Here is a 27277-nt window from a genome sequence, read left to right as displayed (position 1 = left end):
CACTCTCTGCATATAACCGGAAAATACCGGTTGCGTTTAACTTTCCTTTTGGTGGTCCTGGAGTAGTTCTTGGCAAGCGTAACACAGGGAGGCTCAAGCACCATGAAATAAAGTTCAACAGCATGGAAACAGACCCTCAAGCCCACTACCTCTGCTCATTTGAGAATGAGTTATCCCAACGCTCTGCTCAGCCCTGTCCCACTTCACCCAACACAGTCCGCTTAAGCCCCAGGATGCCGAATTCATTTTGGGTCCGCCAGCACTCTACGCTGTCCTCACCATTTCATGTCCGCTTGAGCACAGGGGTTCCTATTCCTTTCGGGCTCACTTGTGCTCCACGCTGCTGTATTCCTTTCTGATCCGTATCAACCCATTCCTATTTCCTGTTCCCTGGTGCGATGGCCCTTCACTCAACATTTCCTTACATCACACCTGTTCTCCATTTGCTATATTCATTGCAGGTCCACTTTCTCTTTTTGCTGTCCTCTCTCTTTCAGTCCTTGTCAATCCAGATCTGTGTAGCCATACCTGGTGCACCAGCTCGCATTGCCCGGACCATTCATAAAATTCCCACAGACCCTGATTCACCCGACCACGTTCACCCAATCTTTGTGCATTCCTTAGTTGGCCTGATGCTTTGTCCAGCCCCATCTCAGTTGATCTGGTACAGTCCGCTTGAGTGGCTCACCTGTCCTTCAGGTTCACCTGTCCTCCAGTCTGTCCTCCCCCTTCAATGCCCGCCTGGTCACAGAGTTTTCTACTTCTCTCAGATCTGCTTGAGCTCAGTGCTGTCTTCATTCTTTACGTCAATTTGTGCTCCACATTCTCCTTATACATGTCAGAAGATGGTTAACAACAAATTGGCAATTAAACTGCTGGTCTCTGAGGATAACGCTCTACTCCAATGAGCAGAGAGGTTTTAACCTTTATCTACCAACTTCTATTGTTGACCATTCTGCCGATGGTAGAAAACAAACTTTCATTGTACAGATTCTGTCACTTATATCCAAGTTTAAAAATTTAAATTCAGCTCAGATTTATCATATTATTTATGATCTTGTGGATTCTGTCGAGGGGGTTTCTGTGTTTTCACAGGCTCTGCTGTAGGATCAATAGTGATGTTCCATTGGATGGGTCCCACAGATCCTCTCGTCTGTTCCCTCAGCACTAATGTTTGTTGCTCTTTCACAGCACAATTAGTATGATTTTAAATGCTTAGATTGTTGAATGTGGATGCTTTATTGATGTCACACATCAAAGAATTAAAAGAACGCTGATACTTCAATGAGATTCTTTATTTTAATTCTCTTACAAAGATGCTAATGAGGCCATCTGGACAACAATTCATGAACAGCCAAGTTGGCCATTAACTTTGTGCAAATTGGCTGTTGAGTTTTGCTTCGCTTCAATAAAGCATCCCACAGCGGTGCTTAAGGATATCCTGAGGATGATAAAGTATTTTATAATTACTATTGTAGTTTTCCTTTTAAAAGATTCACTGAATATCTCCAATGGAAGTAAATATTAGTTTTGAACAATGAAAGAAATAATTAACAACAACAATTTGATATTTTAAATGACTAAAATTGATGGTTTAACAACACAAAATTAGAGTATTGAATGCAAAATATATTCATGGCTTTTAGTCTAAATACCATTCAACCACTGTAATCTCTCTCTGAAGGACATGCATGAAGAACAAAATGTCAAGAAACAGTGTTATTAATTGCATCTGGATGCTTAGTAAGCAGTGAACTTTCAGTCCCCATGTTCAAAGCCAAGTATAATTACGCTGAATAGTTACGCCTTTTAAACAGGTCCATGTAGGATATTAATGGCCTGTAGGAATATCAGCCCCTTGCCTTCCTCTCTGCTCCACGCTCAGACAGTTTCCTAAATGTGTCAGTAAGCTTGCATTCATTCCTAAAAATTTTAATTTTTAGGAGAATTTACCAATTGCCTTCTGGAAGCCCATGTAAAATTTACCTAAGGCGATTTATCATTGCATGACTTTAATTGGCTCTTCAAAATTCGGTATATTCCACTTTTTGTACAACAGCTCCCTTTGTCCAGCTGAAAGCTTTAAAGGTATTCTGTTATTTCAATCATAATTGTAAAGTCAGGCCAATTCCTGACAACGCTTGACAAAACCTGTCTATGACCCTTCTGTTTCCATCTGAATTTAAAGGAAGCACAAAACGTGAACAAGTTTCACAAAAAGAAAAGTGCATTTCTTTCAATATTTATATGAATTTTTTTAAAAAATGCAGACACTGGGCACCTAAAATTTAAAAAAAGAATATGCTAGAAACTTGGCTGGTCAGGCCACAATGGTGAGAAGAGAAACGGAGTTAATGTTTGAGGACGGAGAAGAAAGAAGCTTGTTAAACTGAAGGAACAGGAAAGAAATGGCTTTATCTCATTAGAAAACATTTTATATGGCCTTCTTGAAATAAATTTATTAAGTCTCCTAAAAACAAATTTATAAAGTTAATAGGATTAACACCAGATTATTGATATGTAGAAGAATTTACATGAGACTTGGGCCAACATTCACATTGTCTCTTAAATATTTTAGCAATTATATCGTAAAGGCATTGTACTTGTACAACAGTATTTCATAGTCCGATTAGTATTTTAAGATAGCTTTTAAAATATTTGACTGAGAAATAGGATGTGTATTTAGCAGAACATGTCCATAGTTAATTTCTATCCTGCTTTCAAGATGGTGGTAAAATAAGATCAAGTCAAGTGCAACTATAGAGTTTAAAGAAAATAATATCCAGTTCAGAAGGTTGACATTTTAATCACTGCCGGTTATATTCATACTCCAGATTAGAAAATGCAGTGCTCACAGATGCAGTTCATGGTAAAGTGTATCAAAGAAGGTTTTTTCTGGAGAGGAGTGCAAAACATTCTCATGACTAGCAAAGAAGCTCAAGGAGTAGATTAACAGGTACAGGCTTTAAAGTCAGTTACACAAACATGTGGAAGGACTTCAGTCTTGGGGTGTATTTGTAGGAGAGGGCCTTTCTGGCTATGGTGCTTAATTTCAGCTACATCGATATACTGGGGGATAGTTTGCCATTCTTGATATTACTGCAGTCAGATATTATTAAATAGTGTTTAAAAAGCTGACATTGCTCACCTAATGTACTGGGAGAGGACTTGCACCATGAATGGTTGTCATCAATCTTCTCAAAGATGTTAATGGTTGCCGTTGTCAGTAGTGCCCATAGAATGAATGTCCAAAAAAATTATGGAATATTTCAAACTAATTATGTCATCATGGGAGACTTTAATTTGCATATAGATTGGACTAGCCAAATTAGTAAAAATACTGAGGAGGAGGAATTCCTTGAATGTTTACGGGACGGTTATCTAGACCAATATGTCGAGGAACCAACTCGGGAGCAGGCCATTTTAGATTGGGTATTATGCAATGATAAGGGGCTAATCAACAATCTTGTTGTACGAGGCCCTTTGGGTAGGAGCGATCACCATATGATCGAATTCTCACTCGACATGGAGAGTGTTGAAATTAAGGTCCTGAATTTAAATAAAGGGGATTATGATGGGATGAGACGGGAGTTGAGTAAGATTGATTGGGTGGTGTTTATGGGGGAGTTGACTGTGGATAGACAATGGAAAGCATTCACAGATCTAATGGAGAAATTGCAAAAATCGTTTATACCGGTTTGGCATAAAAATAAACCAAAAAAGGTGACTCATCCATGGATAACAAGGGAAATTAGAGACAGCATTAGGTCCAAAGAGAGAGCATATCAATTGGCCAAAAAAAGTACCACAACCGAAGACTGCGAGCAGTTCAAGATGCACCAAAGGAGGACAAAGGGATTAATCAAGAGAGCAAAAATAAATTACGAAAGTAAGCTTGCAGCAAATATAAAAACCGACTGCAAAAGCTTTTATAAATATGTCAAGAGGAAAAGATTGGTGAAATCCAGAGTAGGTCCTTTGCAGTCGGAATCAGGGGAATATATAATGGGGAATAAGGAAATGGCAGACAAATTAAATTCTTACTTTAGTTCTGTTTTTATAAGAGAGGATACAAATAACCTCCCAAGGATGTTGGGAAACATAGAGACTAATGCAAGGGAGGAACTGAAAGAAATCAGTATCTCTAAGGACATGGTCTTGGGAAAAGTGATGGGATTGAAGGCAGATAAATCCCAAGGGCCTGATAATCTACATCGTAGGGTACTTAAGGAAGTGGCCATTCAGATAGCAGATGCTTTAAGATTTATTTTCCAGAACTCGATAAACTCAGGATCAGTACCCATGGATTGGAGGGTAGCTAATGTTACCCCACTATTTAAAAAGGGGGGTAGAGAAAAAGTGGGGAATTATCGGCCGGTGAGCCTTACATCAGTAGTGGGCAAAATGATGGAATCCATTATTAAGGATGTAATAGCGGAGCATATGACTAGCAGAGAAGGGATCGGACAGAGTCAACATGGATTTACGAAAGGTAAATCGTGCTTGACAAATCTATTGGAATTCTTTGAGATGGTGACAGGTAAAATAGATGGGTGAGAGCCAGTGGATGAGGTGTTCCTGGACTTCCAAAAGGCCTTCGATAAGGTCCCGCATAAATGACTGGCTTCCAAAATCAAGGCTCATGGGATTGGGGGCAAAGTATCGATGTAGATTGAGAACTGGCTGGCAGGTAGAAGACAGAGAGTTGGGATAAATGGCTCGTTTTCTGAGTGGCAGGCGGTGGCCAGTGGGGTGCCACAGGGATCTGTACTGGGACCCCAGCTGTTCACAATTTACATTAATGATCTGGATGAGGGGATTGGATGTAATATCTCCAAATTTGCAGATGACACTAAGCTAGGAGGGGTTGAGTGCACAGAAGAGGGGATCAGGAAGCTCCAGTGTGATTTGGATAAATTGAGGGACTGGGCAGATACATGGCAAATGCTCTACAATGTGGATAAATGTGAGGTTATCCACTTTGGTAATACAAACCGGAGGGCAGATTACTATTTGAATGGCAATAGATTAAGAGATGGGTAAGTGCAGAGAGACCTAGGGGTACTTGTACACCAGTCTCTGAAGGCGAGCATGCAGGTACAGCAGGCGGTTAAAAAGGCAAATGGTATGTTGGCCTTCATATCAAGAGGGTTTGAGTATAGGAACAAGGATACCTTACTGCAGCTGTACAGGGCCTTGGTGAGACTCCACCTGGAGTATTGTGTGCAGTTTTGGTCACCTTATCTAAGGAAGGATGTTCTTGCAATGGAGGGAGTGGAGAGGCTGATACCTGGAATGGCAGGAATGACTTATGAGGAAAGATTGCGCAAATTGGGATTGTACTCGTTGGAGTTTAGAAGATTGAGAGGGGATCTCATAGAGACCTATAAAATTCTGGCAGGACTGGACAGAATGGATGCAGATGGGATGTTTCCAAGGATGGGAAAATCCAGAACCCGGGGCCATGGTTTGACGATAATAGGCAAACCATTTAGGACCGAGATGAGGAGGAATTTCTTGACCCAGAGCGTGGTGAATCCGTGGAATTCATTGCCACAGAGGGCAGTAGAGGCAGGTTCATTAAATATATTTAAGAGGGAATTAGATCTATTTCTTCAGTATAAGGGTATTAAAGGTTACGGAGAGAAGGCGGGGACGGGGTACTGAACTTTAAGATCAGCCGTGATCTCGTTGAATGGCGGAGCAGGCTCGAAGGGTCGAATGACCTACTCCTGCTCCTATCTTCTATGTTTCTATGCTGTGAAGATGCAATTTATTCCACAGTCACCAAACGACTCAGTTTATTAAATACATATTTTTAAAAATATTGCAACTTAGCTGATCTTTTAATAGTTTTTGAGTTATTGTAGTTATTGCAGTTTTGGAGTTATTGTAAAAAACTGATAAAATTGTCAAAGGAAACATTAGTTTTGATCTTTTAATTCAAAGGTTGGGACAACAGTTTTGTTAAGATATCTTAGAATATTTTGTAAACGTTGTACTGTATGATCTGGAGTGTGGTTCTGGGCACAATAATGGAAATCCATGGGGCTGTCAATTCAAAAGCTTGTCAGTTATGGCATTTCCAGAGATTTTCTGACCACTTTTCAAATGTCATGAGACTTTCTGTCCTGGTGAGTGAAAGTGTAGCATCAACCACTTTCACTACAGAGGCGACTAACTTGCATTTTTCTCCTCAAACTCCAGTAAAAAGTTTAATAACCATATGAATGTCAGTGAAGACATTGCTTCACCAAAAGACATGAATTCTTCTGAAGACAACTAATCCCCAACAACGTGAATCCTGATCTCTTCCCAGCTGAATGTTTGAAAGGTGAATGTTGGTGATGGAAATGTCATTTTAGTGAATTGGCTTGCATTGTCTACAGACTAGAGAAAAGGGTTGCAATAGAGCTGTCAAAACATCACTCACACCTGCGAGACTAATAAAAAAATACTGGTAGCTTTTTAATTCCTACTGCCTGATCTTATTTCAGATTTCTTGCATCAGCAAGCTCTTTTTGACAGACAGGTCTGTGCTTCATCATGCAGCAGAAGTCCTCTTATCCATTGAAGACTTGAGGTGCTGCCTCAAGAACTCAGCCAACATCCTAACGGACCCCTATCACCCAGCCACTTCTCATTGCTATCTTGAGGCAGAAGATACAGAAGTCTGGAGTCTGTCACCTCTGGGTCCAAGGACAGTTTATTTCCAACAGCTATCGGGTTCTTAAACCTCCCCATACTTCCCTAACTCTTATCTTAAGCTACTCTGCCATCAGCAAATGTTCTGTCTTCATTATTGAAACATGATTATTTGCTGCAACCATGAATATTCATTTATCTATCTTATTAAGTAAATTATATAAATTTGGACATACAGCACGGTAACAGGCCATTTAGGCCCATGAGCCCGTGCATCCAATTTACACCCCATTAGCCTACACCCGCAATGCATTTTGAACAGTGGGGGGAACCCCATGCAGACATGGAGAGAATGCACAAACTCATACAGACAGGATGGGATTCAAACCCCAGTCCCAATCGCTGGCACTGTAAAGGGGTTGCACTAACCACTATGTCAACCATGCTGCCCCTGATCTATTTTTCTGTTCCATGTCATAGTGTGGTACATGTATTTGACTAAGTTTTTGTGAGTGTATCTTAAGTACCTGTGTAACACTACCAAACATCAACAGTGCCTGCAATTTACCATTCTTTGATTTTTATACCTCATTTAAACCACATTTGGGAATTTTGCTTCTCCTTCACCCAATTTGGCCATATTTCTGTCACACACAACACAAAATAATTTGTCATTCAGATACATAGACAAAATTAAAATTATTGGTTCAGATAGGAGTGAAGTGCACATTTTTCCAGCGAATTCACCGTGAGGTCTTTCAGGCCACAGATTACAGGTTGAATTGGGTGAACATGCAGGATCCTGCCTTGGAGTGTACATGAGCTAAATGGTGCCTGTGGCCTGCAGGACCCAAGGTTAGATGCCTGGCCCAGATCCAAGGTTAGACCCCTGGCCCACGCCCAAGGTCAAACACATAACCCAGAGCCAATGCTATGGAGATGGGGACTCTGCACTCCATTGATTGGAGTTCACTCTGCAGTCTCCGATATATCTGACTCTCCCTAGAAGGTAATATATAAGTTTTATATATCTTTGGAAACTTGAACTCTGAGTTCTTACCAGTTACAAAGGAGTTTGCAACTGTTTTCTGTTTGCACTAGTAACTAATTCACAAGATTAGCATGGCTTCTATTACTTAATGCACAATTTGCCTCTATTTTGCAACAAAATCGGCAGTGGTCCTTCTAAATATAAACAAGACTTGCCTCATGGAGGAAGTGGAATGACTGGCCCCATTGGAGTTTACCCTATGAGCAATTAACTCTGGAACCAAATTTGGCGCAATTCAAGGGAATTGACTCTTTATGAAGTTGACAATTGTATTCCTGTGTCTTCACGTGCAGTGATGGGTCAATTACTGTCCATTTTAACCCTGGAATTGCAGTGAAGGATGAGTGCCCATTCCTGCTATGAATTGCTCCCATTTTCTAACCATTGCTTTGACCTTAGATTTAGAAGTGAGTTTTGGGTCACAGCTAAGTGTCCAGTGATTGCCTGCCTGTATGAAGTGATAGGTAACTTGGAGTGGGCAAAGGCTTGCTGTAAATATCAGTTGGTGCAAACATAAGAAATAGGAACAGGATTTGGCCAACCGGCCCGTTGTGACTGCTCCACCATTCTTTGTCATCATAGAAACATAGATGATAGGCTCATCTTCATCTACTTGCCCTATCCCCATATCCCTAAATTCCCCTACTATGGTATGTGTAAATCTATTCAACCTTGTCTTAAATACATTTACTGAGGTCACCTCCACTGCTTCAATGGGCAGTGAATTCCACAGATTCACTACCCTCATCTCTGTCCTAAATCATTGAATCTTGAGGCTATGTTCCCTAGTTCTGCTCTCACTTATCAATGGAAACAACTTACCTACCTCAATCATTCATATCTCATTCTTCTAAATTCCAGCGAGTAAAGTCCCAGATGACTCGATCTGTCGTCATAGACCTTCATCCCTGGAATCAACCTGGTGAATCTCCTCTGCACTGCCTCCAAAGCCAGAACATTCCTCCTCAAGTAAGGAGACCAGAACTGCACACAGTACAGTGCAAAGAGTCAAGATGAGTTCCCTGTATGGGAGTCTTTTAGAAATTGTCCCGTCTTTTACAAGGGGTGATAATTAAGGGGTCCATTACACACCAAACTATAAGAACTTGCAACATAAGAGCTCTGATTGAAGTCACTCAAGGTATTCTGTCGGCATCTGCCTGGCTAAACTAATTAAATTAGGCCCACATAAGTGGTGCAATAACGTTAACGATAGCCTTGTGGTTACATCAAGCAAATAATCTCAAATAAATATTTCACTTATCTCTCAATAAAGGTGGTAAAGAGAAAAAGCTGTTCACCCCATAGAGCTACCTTTCCTAAATTAGATGTAGTTTGGTGATATAAATGGAATAAGGTCAAGTCCATGATGCATTACAGTACAGAAATGCGTCACAGCTTCCGAAGAACTGCAAAACACTATAATTTCATCCAAAAGGAAAAAGAATATTACTTTGCAACTCAACATCAGCTTATCAGACAATAGTGAACAAATGAAAAGGAAGAAATTAGATTTTAAAGGTGTGGAAAGCAAATGTTAATGTGTTTGGACCGAGCTTACACGGCTCCATAGTTACCAAGTACAGGTGTTAAATTGGTTTGTTGTTCTATTTGAGTCTGTTTGTCAAGATAAATACTTCAAGTACAGTGCTAAAATGGTGAATGAACTGTGCTTGTGCCACATGATCAGAATGACTAGTTCAATTAATATTCAATGCTGTGATGGAGGGCGTAAGAGAATTTCCACCATACATTCAAAACTGCTTCATCTATTGCTTGAGTTAAAGGCAATTAGGATTAACAGACTTTAATAGTCAAAAGGTCAACAATAGATGCAGTTGCTTGGCCTTTTAAAATTGCTGTAATGTTCAGATAATCTATTATTCTGTTTCATCCAGCGACAAATCTTTGGATGCAGTAAATAGGATTAATCCAATATTTTAATTACTTTGCACTATTTCATTGTAGTTTAGCTTTATTATTTCCCTCCATGGTAACTGGTCATGGTCATTTCTGTCAGGGTTTTTTTTTTATTGAGATGCTTGTGGTCAGATGAATTTAATCTGTTGGTTGGATCATGTGCTTCCCTAGAAGGTGAGAATTGTGCATCTACTATTCCCAGGTGATCTCCGTCCCAAGAACAACCACGTCTGAATCTACTTAATAGTTACTCATGGGGAATATTCCATTGACCTGTTCTCCAGCCAAGTCAATATCAAAAGCTGTAAACTTCCAGAATATTCCAGATGAGGAATGTTTCTTGGCTCTTGGACTGTACTCTGGACTGTTGGAGTGATGAAGGATGAGGGGGAACCTCACAGAGGCATTTCAAAAGCTGAAAGGCTTGAAGAGAGTTGATGTGACAAGGATGTTTCCCATGGCAGGAGAGTCAAGTACAAGAGGGCACAACTTCAGGATCAAAGGACGTCCATTTAATAGAGTTGTGGAAATATTTCTTTAGCCAGAGGGTCATGAGTCTGTGGGAATTTTTGCCACAGACTGCTGTGGTAGCGAGGCTGTTGGGAGTATTTAAGGCAGAGATTGACAGATTCGATTAGTCAGGACATTAAGGGTTATGGGGAAAAGCCAGGAGTGGGGCTGAGTGGGAGGTTAGATCAGCTAATGATTAGAATGGCGGAGCAGATTCGACGGGCCAATAGGCCTCCTTCTGCTCTTATATCTTGTGATCTCAGTTAACTATCCTGAGATATTGTATTGAGTTGTGGCAGTAGTATTGTTCCATTTTGTTCTATCAGTTTTCCTAAGATATCATGTGCTTAATCTTAATCTTCAAACAGAGTCTTGCACTCTATTTTAAACTCAAAACATACCAGCGTATGTAAGAGGGAACATTTTATTTTGTCTCTCCAGAGAGCGAAAACCAGAGGTCTGAAATTAAAGGCAGTTACCTAAAGGATGAGGATTGATACCTTTGCCAGCACACTCTTCAGAACCAAAGCCCTGATGCAGTTTATTCTGGGCTGTGTCTGTCTTCTGACCCACTAAGTATTGAACTAACCTGGTGTAAGTTCAATTCTTTCGGTTCTTGTTTTCTGCTTCTTACCTAATGGAGGGGTGGTAATAATACCTGATGTCCAAGTAGATTCCTGCATATGATAGATATCTGCCATGCCATCATTAGGAAGCCAATTGTCACAGTACTATTTCTGAAATAAATAGAGTGGTGAGTGAAACGCTGTTCATCTTGGTCAAAGGTACTATATAATTGTACATTATTGGTTTTTGCTATAAAAGCTCAAGAGATGAGCTAAAACCGTTCAGCAGAATAATCGTCATTCCCTTCAACTTTGAATCCTTTTGCCCCAGAGCAATGAGGTACAACATCTTATTTCTTTCTGTTTGTCCTTTATAGGACATCTAAGTGGAGATTAAACCATTTTGTAAGCAGAAAACTGACTCTTGTCTGTGAAACTTGGAACAAGCCAAAAATACTCAGAGCCTCGTTCAGAATGGCACTAATCCTTTAGAAGTCCGGCATGTCTGTAAAGCCAAGTATTGATCCAATGCCCAAGACCCTGGAATTAATGAAACTATCAGTGTCAAAGCTGAGGTGAACTGGCAATTTGAAAGCCAGTTTCAGCATTGTTCTTTAAAGTGGGTTCCTTCGTTTTGGGCTGGGAGGATTAGTTTATCTGATCAGAGTTTGCCTTACAGGATCTGGGTTACTGTCGAACAGTGAAAACAAACCTAATAGGCAGAGGTCAGCTGCAGGTCAGGGAATAAAAATCTTGCCTTTGACTTAAAATATCCTTGGCTTGCATTCCATTCTTGGTGTTTAAACATGAAGATTCAGGCTGAAATTGCTCTTTGAGAGGTGCTTTCTTCTGGAATGAAATTTTAATCCAAAATTTATCTCTCGATGAAAGTTTCTAAACTCATTTACAGATCCTATTTCAGGGACCTTGCATAAATTAACAATGGTGTTTCCTGCATTAAAACAGAGATAGTGTAGTAGAATGGGCAAGATCTTTGGCAAGCTTGCAGAAATTTGGACTATTGACATGGGTTCTGAGTTCAAATCGCAGAGTGATGGGTCAGTTAAATTCAAATATTTAATTAAATTTGGAAGAATAAAGTAACATCTGTAATGATGGCCGTGAAGCTTTTACTTGTGGCAAAACATCTAAATGGTTGATTAATTTCCTTCAAGGGAAGTCATCTTTCACCTCAGTCTGTCTGATGTTCATGACTCAAGACCTGTCAGTATGGTTCACCATAAATCGCCCTCTGAGATTGTAGATATTGATGATAGAGCAGATTTCATCAATAAACAGCATTTTGTGGTATTTGGGAATGGCCAAATATTCTGACCAGTCCTGCTCATATCCAGGGACAAATAAATTAAAAGATCACTTTGGGGTTTCAAATAAATTCATGTGTTTGCCCTCTGGAGCTATTGAGCAAACTGCTCCATGTTTTATTTTATGGAATTGTGGAGTTATTCCATGGAGTATTAATCAGTGATGTCCGACAAGAATAAGAGGTGTTTAACAGAATTTTTAATGCTTCCTCTCCCTTCCTTGTCAAAAACATTTGGGTTTAACTGTTGGATAATGGAGATATCCCACAAAATGACACAGGAATAGAAATAGGCTATTCGAGTCCGTCAAGTCTGCCCCACTATTCTCTCATGAACTGATCCACTTACCCACTGCCCGGCCTTCTTCCCGTGACCTTTGATGCCGCGTCTAAGCAAGAACCTGTCCATCTCTGCCTTAAATGCACCCAACGACCTGGCTTCCACAGCCCCTGGGGGAACAAATTCCACAGTTTTACCAGATTTCAGATTTATTATCAAAGTACATATATGAGATCACGTACAATCCTGAGATTCTTTTGTAGAACCAGCCTCTGGCTGAAGCATTTCCTACGCATCACTGTTCTAAGTGGATGCCCTTTGATCCTGAGATGCATCAATTTTTCCCTGTTGCATTTCTTCGTGGCTGTTTAACCCCCTATTGCAGATGGTGACAAAGAGCAAACTAGCTTACTGGTAATTTAAGCGCTAAAGGCTGCCTTTGAATGATTGACACTAATTGTCTCGGATGTAAACAGTCTCCTGCTTGAAGACAGCAGCACAAGCTTGAGATCTGTAGCAGCTCGAGATGCCACTCTGATTTCATGAGCTCTCAGTGGGGTATTCCTGGCATAGGGACCAGATAGCTTTCACAGTCTGCCTGATGAACTGAAACTTTGAGGCAGTTAAATATCACAGACTCCTTTATATCACAGCTTTTTCTCTTACTGTTTTTAATGAGTTCAGTTTCATCTCCACCCACCTAGATGTGTGGGAGGAAAAATAAAAAGCTCAGGAATTCCCATGGACATAAGTTGGCCTCATCTCCAATGTTAGATTGCTTCAGCTTTCCACTTATCAGAAATTGAAACAATGAAGACTTGGACTGAAAAACAATAACAACATAGTTTTGGTACAAAATATACGTTTGGTTTTGTCCTGCTTTTTTTGATAAAGTAACAAAAATATTTCTGTTAAAAATATGAAACCATTACTTTAAATTAATTGGGTGGTACAGTTAGCAAAGTGGTTAGTACAATGCCGGTGTGGGTTCGAATCTGCCACTATATGTAAGGAGTTTGTATGTTCTCCCCATGTCCATGTCTGAGTGCTCCCGTTTTCTCCTACATTCAAAAGACATACTGGATGACTAGTAGTAATTAGTTACTTGGCGGCATTCGAGTGGTGTGAGCTCATGGGCTGGAAGGGCCAGTTACGGAGCTGTTCCTCAAAATAAATGTTAATTAAATAAATGTTGAATTTTCTCCCATGCTTTTTCCACCAGGTACTGTGCATTAACTTCAGTTGCTTTATTCGGAAGGACAGGAATTCCCAGATAATCAGGGCTGGGAATTGGGAATGCCACTTTGTTGCAAATGGGAAGAAGTGGTCCCAAGGCAGAAGAGGTACCAGGGCATACACTCCAGAAATGTATCGTCCCTTGTGGGTCTGGGGACAGTCATCTCTTTGGCATCCTCTGGCAAGGAGCTTGCAAGAGATGAGGCAGAGCACATTTGATGTATATAATGCTGTTGAGTCCATTCAGTCTTTGTGTGGTCATAGGTGATGACAGAGTCTTTTCACAAGCACAAAACTATGGTGACAATAGTCAGATGGTTTCATTGATAGGCAGCCAATTTGCAAGGAATGTTATACATTCAGGCTGAAACTATCAGGGATGTGCTGCCCTTCATCCAGGCCAGCCAATTCTCAACAGGGTACTGCGGCGCATTTAATTAAAAGCCATGTTTTTTTTCACCTCATGTAACAAATATTTTTTGTTTTTTATGCAGTTGGTAGGAGAAAAAAAAACCACTTGACTGGGAGCCCATGAACTTTGAGCAGAGGGGGGCCATAATCAAAAAAAGGCTAAGAATAACTGATCCAAGGTTTGCAAAATGACAAAAGAAGTCACTGCAGGTTCCTGAATGTATTCCCGGAGATCTCAAAATAACAGTGGTCAAAAATCAATTTTCTTCATTATTTTCTTTTATCTCTGTCTCTCTGACTGTCTCTGCACATATACAGTGTGTGTGTGTGTGTGTGTGTGTGTTTGTGTGTATAATATATAATATATATATGTGTGTGTACGTCGGTCGGTCGTGGCTATCACTCAAGATCGAAGATGATGGGCTTCGTTCCATTGATCCACAGAGTGAAGACACCTCTGCATGTATTTGTTTAATGTGTACTTTATGTTGCACTCCAAGAAGCACATGACACTTCACAAATCAAACATCTAGTTCCAGTAGCATGAAAACCACAATGATTGGAGCTGAGGGATTTGCTGCAGCCTTCTTCTGCCTTCACAGCTGTTGAGTTCAGAGTAACTTTTCCACCTGTTCCACCACTGATGTCTTGGTTGGATTGTTCTTTGTCAGGGACCTCACTCTTGACCTTACCACCATGGGTGGCCCTTCCAGGTGCATAGCTCCAGACAACATCACTCTTGGGATCTCAGGACCAGACAAGCTTCTCCTCCACGACAAGGTGACAATCTATGGAGAAATATATGTGTTTGTATATGTGTGGGTGGGTGTGCAAAATAGACAGCAATCTCATGGTCAGTTCAAGGTAGAATTGCACTCTATAACATTTTCCCCAAATGTTTTCTAGAGAGCTGTATTATTTATGAATTATAGTTCAATAATTTTGTGAACTGTTGATGGTTTAATTAATAATTATGCTTGAAATTTGCTCTACGAATGAAAGTCAGAATAACATTGGTCATTTGCATGATGATGGCAGTGCCTGAGAGGTGGGGAAGGACTCCATTCTCCAGAAATAATGACCAATAATTTGTTGAGCACAAAGGACATGATTTAGGTTGTAAGAAATGCTAGCACTCCTTCATTACATCTCTAATTGGTTGTATATTAAATTCACAATGTTTCTCCAGCTTATGCCATGAACTGGAACTGAACTAAGTGTTGGAAAACAAATTGCAACAATTCTTTCTCAGCATGCAGTCAGCTAGGTCCTCTGGCTGAGAAATTGGATGTAGGTCACTATAATTTGTGGGTCCTATGGCAACAAGTAATTTGAAAGAACTATGACTGTAAGTCAGATGGTGTGGTGGTTTCTCAGATACAGGAATATTATACCACGCAATGCAGTGTACAAACATGCTGGAGAATCTCAGTAGGTCACGCAGCATCTATAGTAAGTAAAGGGTGATGCTGTGTGGCCTACTGCTTCTCTCCGGTATGCTTGTGTACTGCTCTCGCCCTAGCATCTGCAGACTTTCTTGTTACCATGTAATGTGCGCTTCAAAGAATGTGGAGGTCTGAGGGAGTAGAGGAACGTGCCTAGATCAGAGTGGGTAGAACGTAAGGCCGCCAAACTTAATTGATATAAAAAGACAAAATCTGAAGTCATTTGGTGAGTTATGGAACCTTGAGGTTATTTAGGGAGAAACTACTGTTCTTCACCGTCTTTTATTTAATTCCTGGAACTCCCTGCTCAACTGCCCTTTGGAAGAACTGTCAACAAGAGGACTGCAATTCTTCCAGAAAGCAGCTCACCACCACCTTCCCCTGGGCAATTAGGAACAGGCAATAAATTCTGGCATTGCCAGGAGGGCCAAAAATCCTAAGAGATAACATCAGAGAAGAATTACTCTCTGTGAAGAAAGCTGTGATAATTTAGCAGTCAATTATTTATCGTTCTGTGGAAGTTCTTAGAAATTTGCAGGAAATTATAATGTTACCCTAATTTAATAGTTTACAATGGGATAGAGAAATAAGCTAATGCATTTAATATTTGTGAAAAATTTTAATATTTGGGTATCTTTTTTCTACTCTGTAATTCTTTTTTAAAATTTTTACATGGGGGACGATAACCAGTGGAATGTCAAAATGGGAACACAGATGTGTATGGGGACCATTGTTGTTTGTTGTATACATCAGTGATCTGGATGATAATGTTGTGAATTGGATCAGCAATTTTGCGGATAATACAAAGATAGGAGGTGTTGTGGACAATGAGGAGGATTACCAAACCTTTAGAGGGATCTGGACCAGCTAGGAGAATGGGCTAAGAAGTGGCAGATGGAGTTTAATGCTGACAAGTGTGAGGAGATGCATTTTGGAAGGGCAAATCAAGGTAGGAAACACACCGTAAATGATAAGCCACTGAGGAGTGTGGAGGAGCAGAGAGATCTAGGAGAGCAGATACATTGTTCCCTGAAAGTGATGTCACATTGCACAGGTTGATATCTTAACCTTTATAAATCAAAGTATTGAATATAGGAGTTGGGATGTTATGTTGAAGTTGTTTAAGACATTGGTAAGGCCAAATGTGGAATATTGTGTGCCTAATCACAGGAAGGACATCAATAAGACTGAAAGAGTGCAGAGAAGATTTACTAGAATGTTGCTTGGTCTACAGGGGTTGAGTTGCAGGGAAAGATTGGACAAGTTAGGACTTTATTCCTTGGAGTGAAGAAGAATGAGGGGAGATTTGATTGAGATTTACAAGATTATGAGAGGTAGAGACAGAGTGGGTGCAAATAGTTTTAAGCTGTTGGGAGAGGTTTAGGGGAAGCATTGGGGGAAGGTTTTCACAGAGAGAGATGGGACTGTGGAATGAGCTGCTATCTGATGTGGTGAATGTGAACTTGATTGTGTATTTTTTAAGAGTAAATTGAATAGATACGTGGATGTGACAGACCTGGAGGATTATGGCATTCCCATACCAGGTCAGTGGGACTAGGGAGATGATGGTCAGCACAGATTAGAAGGCCAAATGGCCTGTTTTCTGTGGTGTATTGTTCTATAGGCACAATGATCAATTCCTTGTCATTGTGTGGGTTCCTGATCCACAGAACTTCACTGCAATGATGAACTTACTATCTGGAGAGACTATAGATTTAAAGAAACAAACTGTAAGAGCAACGTTTCCCAAACTGGGTACCACAGGAGAATGGGAGGTAATAACTAAAACTTGTAATATCTGTTTTTATTTAATTTAAATTTAAATTAGTTTTTATCTGTGTTTCTAAACAGTTGCCTTAATGCTAACAAAACTAATTGGCATCTTGAAGCCTGATGTCAGCTCCTCAAGACGCCATTTTCAACTAATGAGATTCGTATTTCTTTTGGCACAAGACTGGCCACAATTTTAAAATTTAAACTGCCTCCCCCCTCCTCTTGCTCACTCGCTCCCTCCCTCCTTCCCCCTCCTCTAGCTCTCTCCCTCCCTCTGCCTCTCACTCATTCGCTCCCTCCTGGCACACTCGCTCCCTCCCTTCCCCTCTCTCACTCACTCACTCAGTCCCTCCCCCTCCCTCACTCATTCACTCCTTACCCCCCCCCTTGCTGAGGTTGGAGTGGGAACTGGTGATGGAGTCACCGTGAGTGCGAGAATAGTGTTGGTCGGGATCAGGAGCTGCGTTAATAGAGGCGTTTGAGGCTACAGTAGGTTTGCAGTCAGGGTCACCAGCAGAGACCATGGTGGCTCCAGCACCTGGTCCACGGGGATGGGGGTTGGCAATGGACATGATGGAAACGTGGGTCGGCGAGCAGCACGACGGGTATGCAAATCCACATTGGAGGCATCAGGTGCTCCAACTGCTGGCAGCTGGAGCCGAGGTGGATACCTGCATCAGAGGTGTTGGGAGATCTGGCCTGAGGGAGGCTGGAGACAGGTTGGAAACCCGCTTCTGGAAGGTCGCTGATGGTAGGCATTTGGGGTCTGAGAGGTCGGAGATATTTGTATTTGCAATTTGGTTAAAATTTAGCTGATAGAAAATAATCATATTGTGAAGAAATTAGATTTTCAAAGCATTGCCTCAGATTGCTGACTGATTAATAAAAAAAAGTAATTTAAATTACACTCAACCACACTCGAATCAGAAATTGACATCATCCTAATTCCAGTCGATTTTCTGCTCATAACTATGGAGTTTTCCGATTTCCAAATGCTCCCCAAAATGGTTCTGTGAGTAAAAAATTTTGGGAAGCCCCGTGATAGAGGAAATATTTGTGGAGGCAGAGGTGACATTATTGTTTTGGATCGAGATTCCTGCACCAGGATTGAGAATGTAGAGGGGAATTAAATTTAAATTTAATTTACAGCAGCCAATTCCAGCCCAATTTTTCTTTGGCTTGGCTTCGCGGATGAAGATTTATGGAGGGGTAATGTCCACGTCAGCTGCAGGCTCGTTTGTGGCTGACAAGTCCGATGCGGGACAGGCAGACACAGTTGCAGCGGTTGCAAGGGAAAATTGGTTGGTTGGGGTTGGGTGTTGGGTTTTTCCTCATTTGCCTTTTGTCAGTGAGGTGGGCTCTGCGGTCTTCTTCAAAGGAGGTTGCTGCCCGCCGAACTGTGAGGCACCAAGATGCACGGTTTGAGGCGATATCAGCCCACTGGCGGTGGTCAATGTGGCAGGCACCAAGAGATTTCTTTAGGCAGTCCTTGTACCTCTTCTTTGGTGCACCTCTGTCTCGGTGGCCAGTGGAGAGCTCGCCATATAACACGATCTTGGGAAGGCGATGGTCCTCCATTCTGGAGACGTGACCCACCCAGCACAGTTGGGTCTTCAGCAGCGTGGATTCGATGCTTGCGGACTCTGCCAGCTCGAGTACTTCGATGTTGGTGATGAAGTCATTCCAATGAATGTTGAGGATGGAGCGGAGACAGCGCTGATGGAAGCGTTCTAGGAGCCGTAGGTGATGCCGGTAGAGGACCCATGATTCGGAGCCGAACAGGAGCGTGGGTATGACAACGGCTCTGTACAGGCTGATCTTTGTGTGTTTCTTCAGGTGATTGTTTTTCCAGACTCTTTTGTGTAGTCTTCCAAAGGCGCTATTTGCCTTGGCGAGTCTGTTGTCTATCTCTTTGTCGATCCTTGCATCAGATGAAATGGTGCAGCCGAGGTTGGTAAACTGGTTGACTGTTTTGAGTTCTGTGTGCCTGATGGAGATTCCAGCCCAATTATATGCACATTAACCTATAACCTTGTACGTTTGGAGGGTGAGAGGATACTGGAGGATTTGAAAACTCTCTAGTTTATTGGTGTTAAATATTTGGGTAAATACTTCCACTAAAATCAAAAACATGCATATTTTACACTGTTTATCTGTTGTCAAATCATAGAATTGTTACAACGTAGAAGAAAACTATCAGTACTTCTAAGGTGGGATGTTCTGTTAGACACATAACCCAGCCTATTCTCCACAACCCTGCAAATTATTCTCTCCAATTCCCTTTTGAAGCTACTGAGTGATTCTTTTCACACCAATCCCACAGACAATGAACTCTGGATCCATTATTTCTTCTTGGGTAAAAGAAAGGCTTTTCTCCACCTCTCTCGTATCTTTAGCCATCACTTTAAATCTGTCCCCCTTGGTTCTGAATCATCTATTAATGGGAATTACTTTAGTCTAATTACTTTCTTTAGGTGACTTCTGTCCTTTAAGAGATGCATAGGGCTTTGGCTACAACCAAGAACTGAGGTGGTTGGGAAACAGCCAAAAGACCGTTTGAGCACAGCAAGTTTGTGTGTGCGAGTCGGTCCACTTGACTGAGAAGATAATGAGATGACAGATTTCAGGAAATTGTTGAACAGATGACATACATTTCTGGTTTTCCCTTGGTTGTATTAACAACGTGAACATTGAACAGCGAGTAGCAGTCTTGATGGTAATTTGGTTAAATTACAGGGGTGGAAGATTGACTTCAGTCGGCGTTTCGCTGATTTTATGAATGGAAATCATGGGGCTGTCTGCCATTTCCTGAGAAACACAGTTGGCAGATGAGGTTTCCTACCATTACAATCATTTGTGAAACCAGTTCTTCAGTTTTAAGAAAAGAATGGGAATTTACACAGTACTTTCCAAACCCTCAAAGCAGCTCAGTGTTTGATGTAAAAATAGCAGCAGCCAATTTACATGCAGCAATGACCCATATGCACCGAGCTGAGGTATGACTTGGGTCTTGTAGATAAAGAGATAAATAATATTTTGCATACAATTGAGAGGATGGATGGGATAGGTCCTCAATTTCATAGAAGGACAGAGCACAAAAGTAGACACACGGGTTCAAAATGTCTGCACTGATTTTTTCAAAGAATTTCCCTGAAATTGAGAGAGAATTGTTTCCACTCCAGTTCTGCGAGTTCTCAAACATGTGGACTATGTGTGACCTGCAGACACTTCCACGTATGGAACAGGAGTTCCAGATGAGGTGGGTGGGCAGGTCTGGCCCTTGAGTCTCCCAGCATTATCCCTGCCTTAACACTACTTCAAGACCACCAACAATCTGACCAAACAACTGATTCAGACCACTTTGTTGCACTCTGACCAACTGCTAATATTTACTATTATTTATTTCCCCCTTTTCCTTTTATATTATTACCTTTTTTTTAATTCTCCTTATGTGCAGTGCTTTATGTATCTGGGAAACCACAACAAGCCAGGTAAATTGTACTTGCATATAACCATAACCATTTACGGAACAGAAACAGGCCATGTCGGCCTTTCGAGTCCGCACCGGTTCACTAGAACAACTCCACTAGCTCAAACCTCCCGCTCACCGCCAATAACCCTCCAACCCCCTCACCTCCATGTATATGACAATAAACTTGAGGTGGCGTGCTCTCTCTGCCCTTTGTATTGGAATGTAATATTTCTTTGTAATGTATCACATCTTGTTTTAAAAGCAACCTGTGGCAAACCACTGTTTTACCGTGATTGACGCCTCCCGACACCGATCCTTGCATCCACCCTTTTACTTTTGCTCTGCTCAGTCAAGGAGGTGGTTGATCGTGTTCTGGTCTTTAGCTATTAAAAACTGATTGTTTCACTACTCAGCCTTTTGTGAATTATTGATGATATATCACAACCTATGATTCTAAGTGTTACTGCTTGGCCTGTAGTAGCCTCAAACAATGATTTTTTGTATAAATGCAAAACAAAATAGTAATTTGGTAACACTGCAGAGGGAGGGAGGGGAAAGAGTACTAAAGGCCCACCATTTCCCTACCCTTCTTTTCAACTTTCTGAATGGCTGTTTCCAACCCTGTGAGTTGATCCAGGTTCAAAAAGACAAATAGAGATTCTCAGGAGTCTGTTGGCTCAGTAGCATCAGTGAGGAGAAAACTAACTGAAATGACCTCTTTGTGAGGGGTATTCCCTATATTGAGGGCACTGAATTCAATCTTTATCAACCCACATTTGCTTCCATTCTAACTTTGACTTAAAGGAAGGAGAGTCTCATCCTATGCCATTTAGCTATCCAAAATACCCTGCTCCAATTCTGAAACCTTTCATGGTATTTTTAAATGCTCCATTTTTAGCAGCCAAAGCCCCAAGTGTAACATTCCCTCCCTAACTAATTGCTTGCATTCTCTTTATTTAAGACCTGGCTGCTAGTTCAATATGCATGTGCAAAGCTTTTGTTGAAGGCCTTGGAATGTTTTATAGTTGAAAGAGAGTTAAATTTCAAGAGAAAATTAAGACTTTTCAGAGACAAGTATTAACTAGGTCATCAAACCAAACTTTCACTGAATTTGCATGCAGGAAGAGTCAAGTGTGAAGTGCTGACATCATTTCTGCCATGACAACAGCCATTCTAGGTTGTCTTGTTTTGACTTGTATTGATTTCTTTTGGCATTATCAACAAGCATTCATGACGCCTGTCACTGTAATCACAGATCGCAATGGAGATTTCTACTGTAGGCTAAATTGAAAAGTATAGATCTGAAAGGAACTAAAAGACCATTTTTATTCACTGTTGCAAATGCTGAGGTGCGAATAAAATGCAAATGAGAAGGAATATGATTTATCTACCATTGTTGTTTCGTACAGCTCAGGAAGACGAGGATTGAAAGGTGGTATTTCTATTGTTTTATATTCTTCATGACTTTGACAGTTTTGAAGCAAAAGACCATTAATTTACCTGAACTGGGTCCTGTTTGATGTTAAATTAGATTGCTGTCACATTGGCATTCTTAGTTACATTTGTCTAAAAATAGCAATCCATGAGATTTGGAAACCTGTTCATTTGCACCTGAATAGACAAGGGTGCTCAGCTGTCTGTGAAGCTGAATAAATTTTCCATTTTTAAATTCTAAATAACCTGTGTGCTTTCAGAAAAAGTCAGTGGAAGAATTTGGTTTGAACTCTTGAATTGTAAGTGACAGTTGTACTTGCAGCTTATTTGAAGTAAGTGATTGCTTCTCCAGAAATATCTCTCATTAATCATTTTATGACCATTTCCCTCCAAGAAACAATAGATATAGGGACAAGTTCAGTCAGTGTCCTGTTATTGAGCTAAACTTGGATGTAGTGTGGCTCTGATACTCAGGGGTTAGATGTTCTGTCTCTCTTAAAGTGTTGAGATCAGAATCATTCTATCTAGTTGGTACCAAGATTTTTAAAAATCTTATCTGAGTCCCCAACCCTTGGGAGTCAGATGTAGAATTATTAAATGAAGGCCAAAGCCTTCACAACTCCAAAAAGAGAATAGAGAAGCTGCATTCTAGAGCAAAAAAAAATGTCCTGATGCAGGGCGTTGACCTAAACCTTAACAATTACTTTCCCTCCACAGATGCTACCTGACCTATTGAGTTCCTCCAACAGTTTGTTTTCTTTTTTTTGCCCCATTGAACAGCCACTGAACCTGAAACAGTGATTTCACTGAGTAAAAGTTAAATGTGTTCTGGCCGATTTTTAAAAAATACTCCCTTGTAGCTTAATATAGAACCGTCTTTGCAGATGAGGCTTATACCTGAACTTGCCTCACGAGTTCTCTTGCACTTTTTCATAAAACATTGTTTGTGACTTTAAACTTCAAATGCTAGTGGCCTGGGCTGTCCATTCACTGACACGTATTCACCGGTCCAGTCAGTGAAACGTGTTGTCCGGTCCAGTTAGTGACACGTGTTCTCCAGTTTGAGGTATTTCCCCCAGAGCTCACATTTGTACAGTCAGAAGTTTTGCATTCTGTTCTGGGAATTAATTCATTTATGAAGCACACTTATTATGCTTCGCTGTTCTATGGTTTCAAATCAACACGTTTCAAATGAGGACTGGGCACCTGATGGTGGTGGAGTGTACTGAAGATATTTTATTCCTATTCAATGTCAAGAGTTTTGTCCAATTACAGCTCCATACTGACAGTATCAGTGTTTTGATATCAACCAGAAATCACTGGACTTGCAGGCCTGCTGTACTTTTTTAAAATTTTAGATTTCCTGTATTTGCTTTTTTTTTGCTTCTCATCGCCTCTTGATGTTCAGTTCTACCTCCCAAATCGTTAAACTGTAAAAATTCCGCATTCTTCTATGCATTTTGTCTTGATCATCTGAGACAGCTAAGACCATGGAACACATTTGACTGAATCGTGTGGAAATAGGCTGATACACAAAATATTGTGCTTAATAACCATCATTCTTTCATGATATGTGTCATTCCAAGTATCTTCACCACCAATAAAGTCCTTTGTACATAGTGTCTCTGAAATGCTGACTGGGGGAGGAATATTAACCAAGATATCAGGGTAACAGCTCATCGTGGGACTTTAGTGTTCACTTGTGTGGGCAGATGGACTTGATGTCTCAAACAAAAGGTGCCATTCATAACAGTCTCACCACTGGACCAGATTGTTCATTTATAGTTACTAACTGGATGTTTCTCTTAAACATGTTTTTTGTTCCCAAATCTCTTGAAGAGCAGTTAGCTTTTATCATTCTACATCTCAACCATTGCTACCTCTCACCATGTTTATCAACCGAACGGCAATTTTTCCATCATGATTCCTCAGGTCAGCAGCATTACCGACCCTTAATTTCCTGCATAACCACTTTTCTTCAGGAACAATGACACAGAAGTCAAAGCTGTCCACACATTGTTCTTCAGATCCATCATCTTTAAATTTGGAAGGGCCCGAAACATGTAAGTCTGCAGACACTGTGATTGTAGTAAAAACACACAGAAACGCTGGAGGAACTCAGCCGGTCTCGCAGCATGCAGAGGAGGGAAAAATATATTACCAATGTTTTGGGTTTGAGCCCTTCAAGGAATAAGAGCAAAGAACAGAATGGTGTAAGGATAAAGAGACTGAAGACTGACTGACGGAGGTCCAAGCCAACAAAAGCCGTTAATTGGATATGATAATAGAAGAAGTGAGAATTTATTTTGGCTCTGTGAAAGGAGATAGATAGAAATGGAAAGGGGGAGGGGGAAGAGAGAGAGAAAGAGAGAGAGAGAGAGAGATACAAAGACAGAGAGCTGGAGGAAAGGCGGCAAGTCAACCTTCCCACTCACAAAGCACCTTAACCAATCCCTTACTAATCACAGAGCACCGATGGCATAGGCATTCGTTAAAGTGGTATGTGAGTGGAAAGAAAAAGGTTGAGAACCACTGCTTTAAAGTTTATATTCATGCAAGTGAAGTTTGTTCAGTGTAATCACAGTGTAGTATTTTTTGTCTTTTAAACTGTTTATGCTTATTGCAGGTGTATTAGTTAGGGATTGCAAAAGTAAGTCTCAAGCAACTAGAAAATACACTTACCAATCCACGTAGGTTCTGGATACCAGGGGTTTTACTGTTATTCTGTCTAGTTCACCTGAATGATAGGCCAGACAAAAGGTGTTAATTGGATATGATAAGGGACTAGATGAAAATCTCCATCCCATTCCCTTGCTGACATATCTGTCCATGGTCTCAAGCCTTGCCAAACTGAGACCGCTCATAAATTGGAGGAACAACACCTCATCTTTTGACTGGCACTCTCTAACTGGATGGCATTAATGTAGACTTCTCTGACTTTCTTTAAACCACCACCCCCCACCCCCTTCTTCCCCTCGTTGTCTCTCCATTCCTGTCTCCTTTCACACAGATATGATAAATTCTCATGTAGTCCCTTATCATTTTAAATTAACACCTTTTGCTGGTCTGGATTCCTCCCCCATGGTTTGATTTCTGAGACTTCCTGATGTATCCTGCTTCTATGTTTTCTGATTATTCCTTGCTCAGCCCTGAAACGTTGTCTCCTCTGGATGCTGAAAAGACCGGCTGAGTTCCACCAGCATTTTGATGTGTATACTAACCTGTAAAATAAGCCCAGTAAGCCAAGAAAGTCCGTCTATCAGACAGAGATAGAATTTATTCTTGCTGATTGTCAAGGCAACAGCTGAGATTCAAACCACTCGAGCTTGAGCTTGGCTTTTCGATGAAAACGACTCTTGGCTTCAAGTCGAAACATTGTTTAGTCTGAGCCACAACAGGGATGAAGTGCATAATCTAGCCTGGCACTTGTTTGCAGTGCTTGAGGGAGCACAGCCTTGTCAAAGGTGATTATCCTTCAAGTGTGATGTTAAATCATGCATCCAGTTGCGTACCTTAGGCATCAGTGACATAATTACTGAAAGGAATCTTTTTTCCCTCACTGCTTCCTCAGCTGATCTGTTTCAGCAGGCAAAGGGTGGCACGGTTAGTGTAGCGGTTAGCGCAACTCTGTTACAGGGCCAGTGACTGGGGTTTGAATCTGGTGCTGTCTGTAAGGTGTTTGTATATTAATTGTGTGGGCTTCCTTCGGGGCCTCTGGTTTTCTCCCACCATTCAAAACACATACTGGGGTTGTAGGTTAATTGGGTAACACGGGCTTGTGGGCCAAAAGGGCCTGTTACCATGATATATGTCTATATTTTTTTTTTAAATAAGTTTTTGTGTGCGGCGACTCAGTAGTCCAGAAAAGGTCGGGCTAGTGGCAATATTGCATTACAGGACATGATTTAGTATAACTGTTACCCAGCTTTATGTAAACAAGAGGCCCAGCATGGCATGAGTAGAAAGGACAGAAGATAGAACAACATATCAAATATGATCTGTTCATTACTGAAAAGTTTCAATCAGTTTGTCATGCAATGAATATGTGGAAGAGCATCCTTATCCATGGTAAAATCACCTCAGTTCCAAAGATAGATACATGTTTTTTACATGTTGAAATCGATTTAAAAAAAATAAAAGGAGTCTAGAAATTAGATCCATGTCCATGTATCTTATTTGCAAATTGCTCATAAATGCTATTCAGTGCATATCAAATCATGTAGTGTTAATTTCTGGGATGGCGTAGCAATTAACGTGATGCTGTTACAGCACCAGCGATCCAGTTTCAAATTCGATGCTGTCTGTGAGGAGTTTGTCCATTCTCTCCATGTCTGCGTGGGTTTCCTCCCACCCTCCAAAATGTACAGGGCTGAGTTGGGTGTAATTTGGTGCCAAAGGTTAAATGGCCAGAATTGGTTTCTACCATGCGGTAAATAAAAATTTAATCATTTTTTTTAAAAGTGCGACCATCAAGAATTAGGCAGGACCCTTCCAGGCGGGCATTAGGCATTTGACATTTGCCCAGTGTCATTCTCTTAGCTAATGCCAACATAGGTCAAACACTATCTACTTTCTCCACTGCTGACAGAATCTGAATCTCCCAATGGAAACTTGTTTCAGTCAACACTCCAGCAAAGCCATCAGAGTACTGGGAGTGAGGCATCATTCAAAGCAGTGCTTTTCAAACTGCCTCCCTAACTTACATCCCACCTTAAGCAATCCCTAGGCCATAGGTGCTCTGTGATTAGTAAGGGATTGCTTAAGGTGGGATGTAAGTGGAAAGGGAAGGTTGAGAACCACTGCTCCAGACCCAACAGTTACCAAAATATTTTGCTTGAGAAAAATGATCATTGACCCATTTCCTGGTGCACATAACGAGTCAATTAGGTACAATTGAGGCAGTGGTCTTCAAACTTTTTCTTTCCACTCACATACCACCTTAAGCAATCCCTTACTCGTCACAGAGCACTTATGGCATAGGGGTTGCTTTAAGATGGAATGTAAGTTTGGGGGGCAGTTTAAAAACCACTGATTTAAAGGGTCTACCACATCCGGTGCATCTCTCAGCCTCCCTGTTCGCTGGCCAGCAATATGAAAGATCAATACCCTGCAGCTTCCTGAGTGTTGGCATGATTTTATTTTTGGACAATCAGTTTTAACCTGAACGGTGTGATCACTTCGACATTGATTTGCCTGCAGCTCAGACTGGC

The 27277-nt window shown here is 41.0% G+C and overlaps 1 long non-coding RNA gene across 3 annotated transcripts; it reads right to left on the bottom strand.

Annotated features, from left to right (window-relative positions):
* Positions 1 to 1280: 1280 nt before the first annotated feature.
* On the bottom strand, positions 1281 to 25372 carry LOC138756485 (uncharacterized). 3 transcript variants are annotated; one of them, XR_011353091.1, is made up of 6 exons: positions 25289 to 25372; positions 24750 to 24804; positions 14636 to 14731; positions 12366 to 12466; positions 10761 to 10863; positions 1281 to 1441 (listed from the first exon to the last, which is right to left on the bottom strand). It is a non-coding gene; the product is annotated as an uncharacterized lncRNA (long non-coding RNA). The 3 variants fall into 3 exon arrangements; XR_011353093.1 differs by lacking the exon at positions 14636 to 14731; XR_011353092.1 differs by lacking the exons at positions 14636 to 14731; positions 25289 to 25372 and having other exon boundaries at positions 24750 to 24819.
* Positions 25373 to 27277: the final 1905 nt, after the last annotated feature.

Source organism: Narcine bancroftii, chromosome 3 (genome assembly GCF_036971445.1).
Source record: "Narcine bancroftii isolate sNarBan1 chromosome 3, sNarBan1.hap1, whole genome shotgun sequence".
NCBI classification, from domain to species: Eukaryota; Metazoa; Chordata; class Chondrichthyes; order Torpediniformes; family Narcinidae; genus Narcine; species Narcine bancroftii.
The sequence above is the reverse complement of the archived record's forward strand: the minus strand, read 5'-3'. Positions and strand labels throughout refer to the sequence as shown.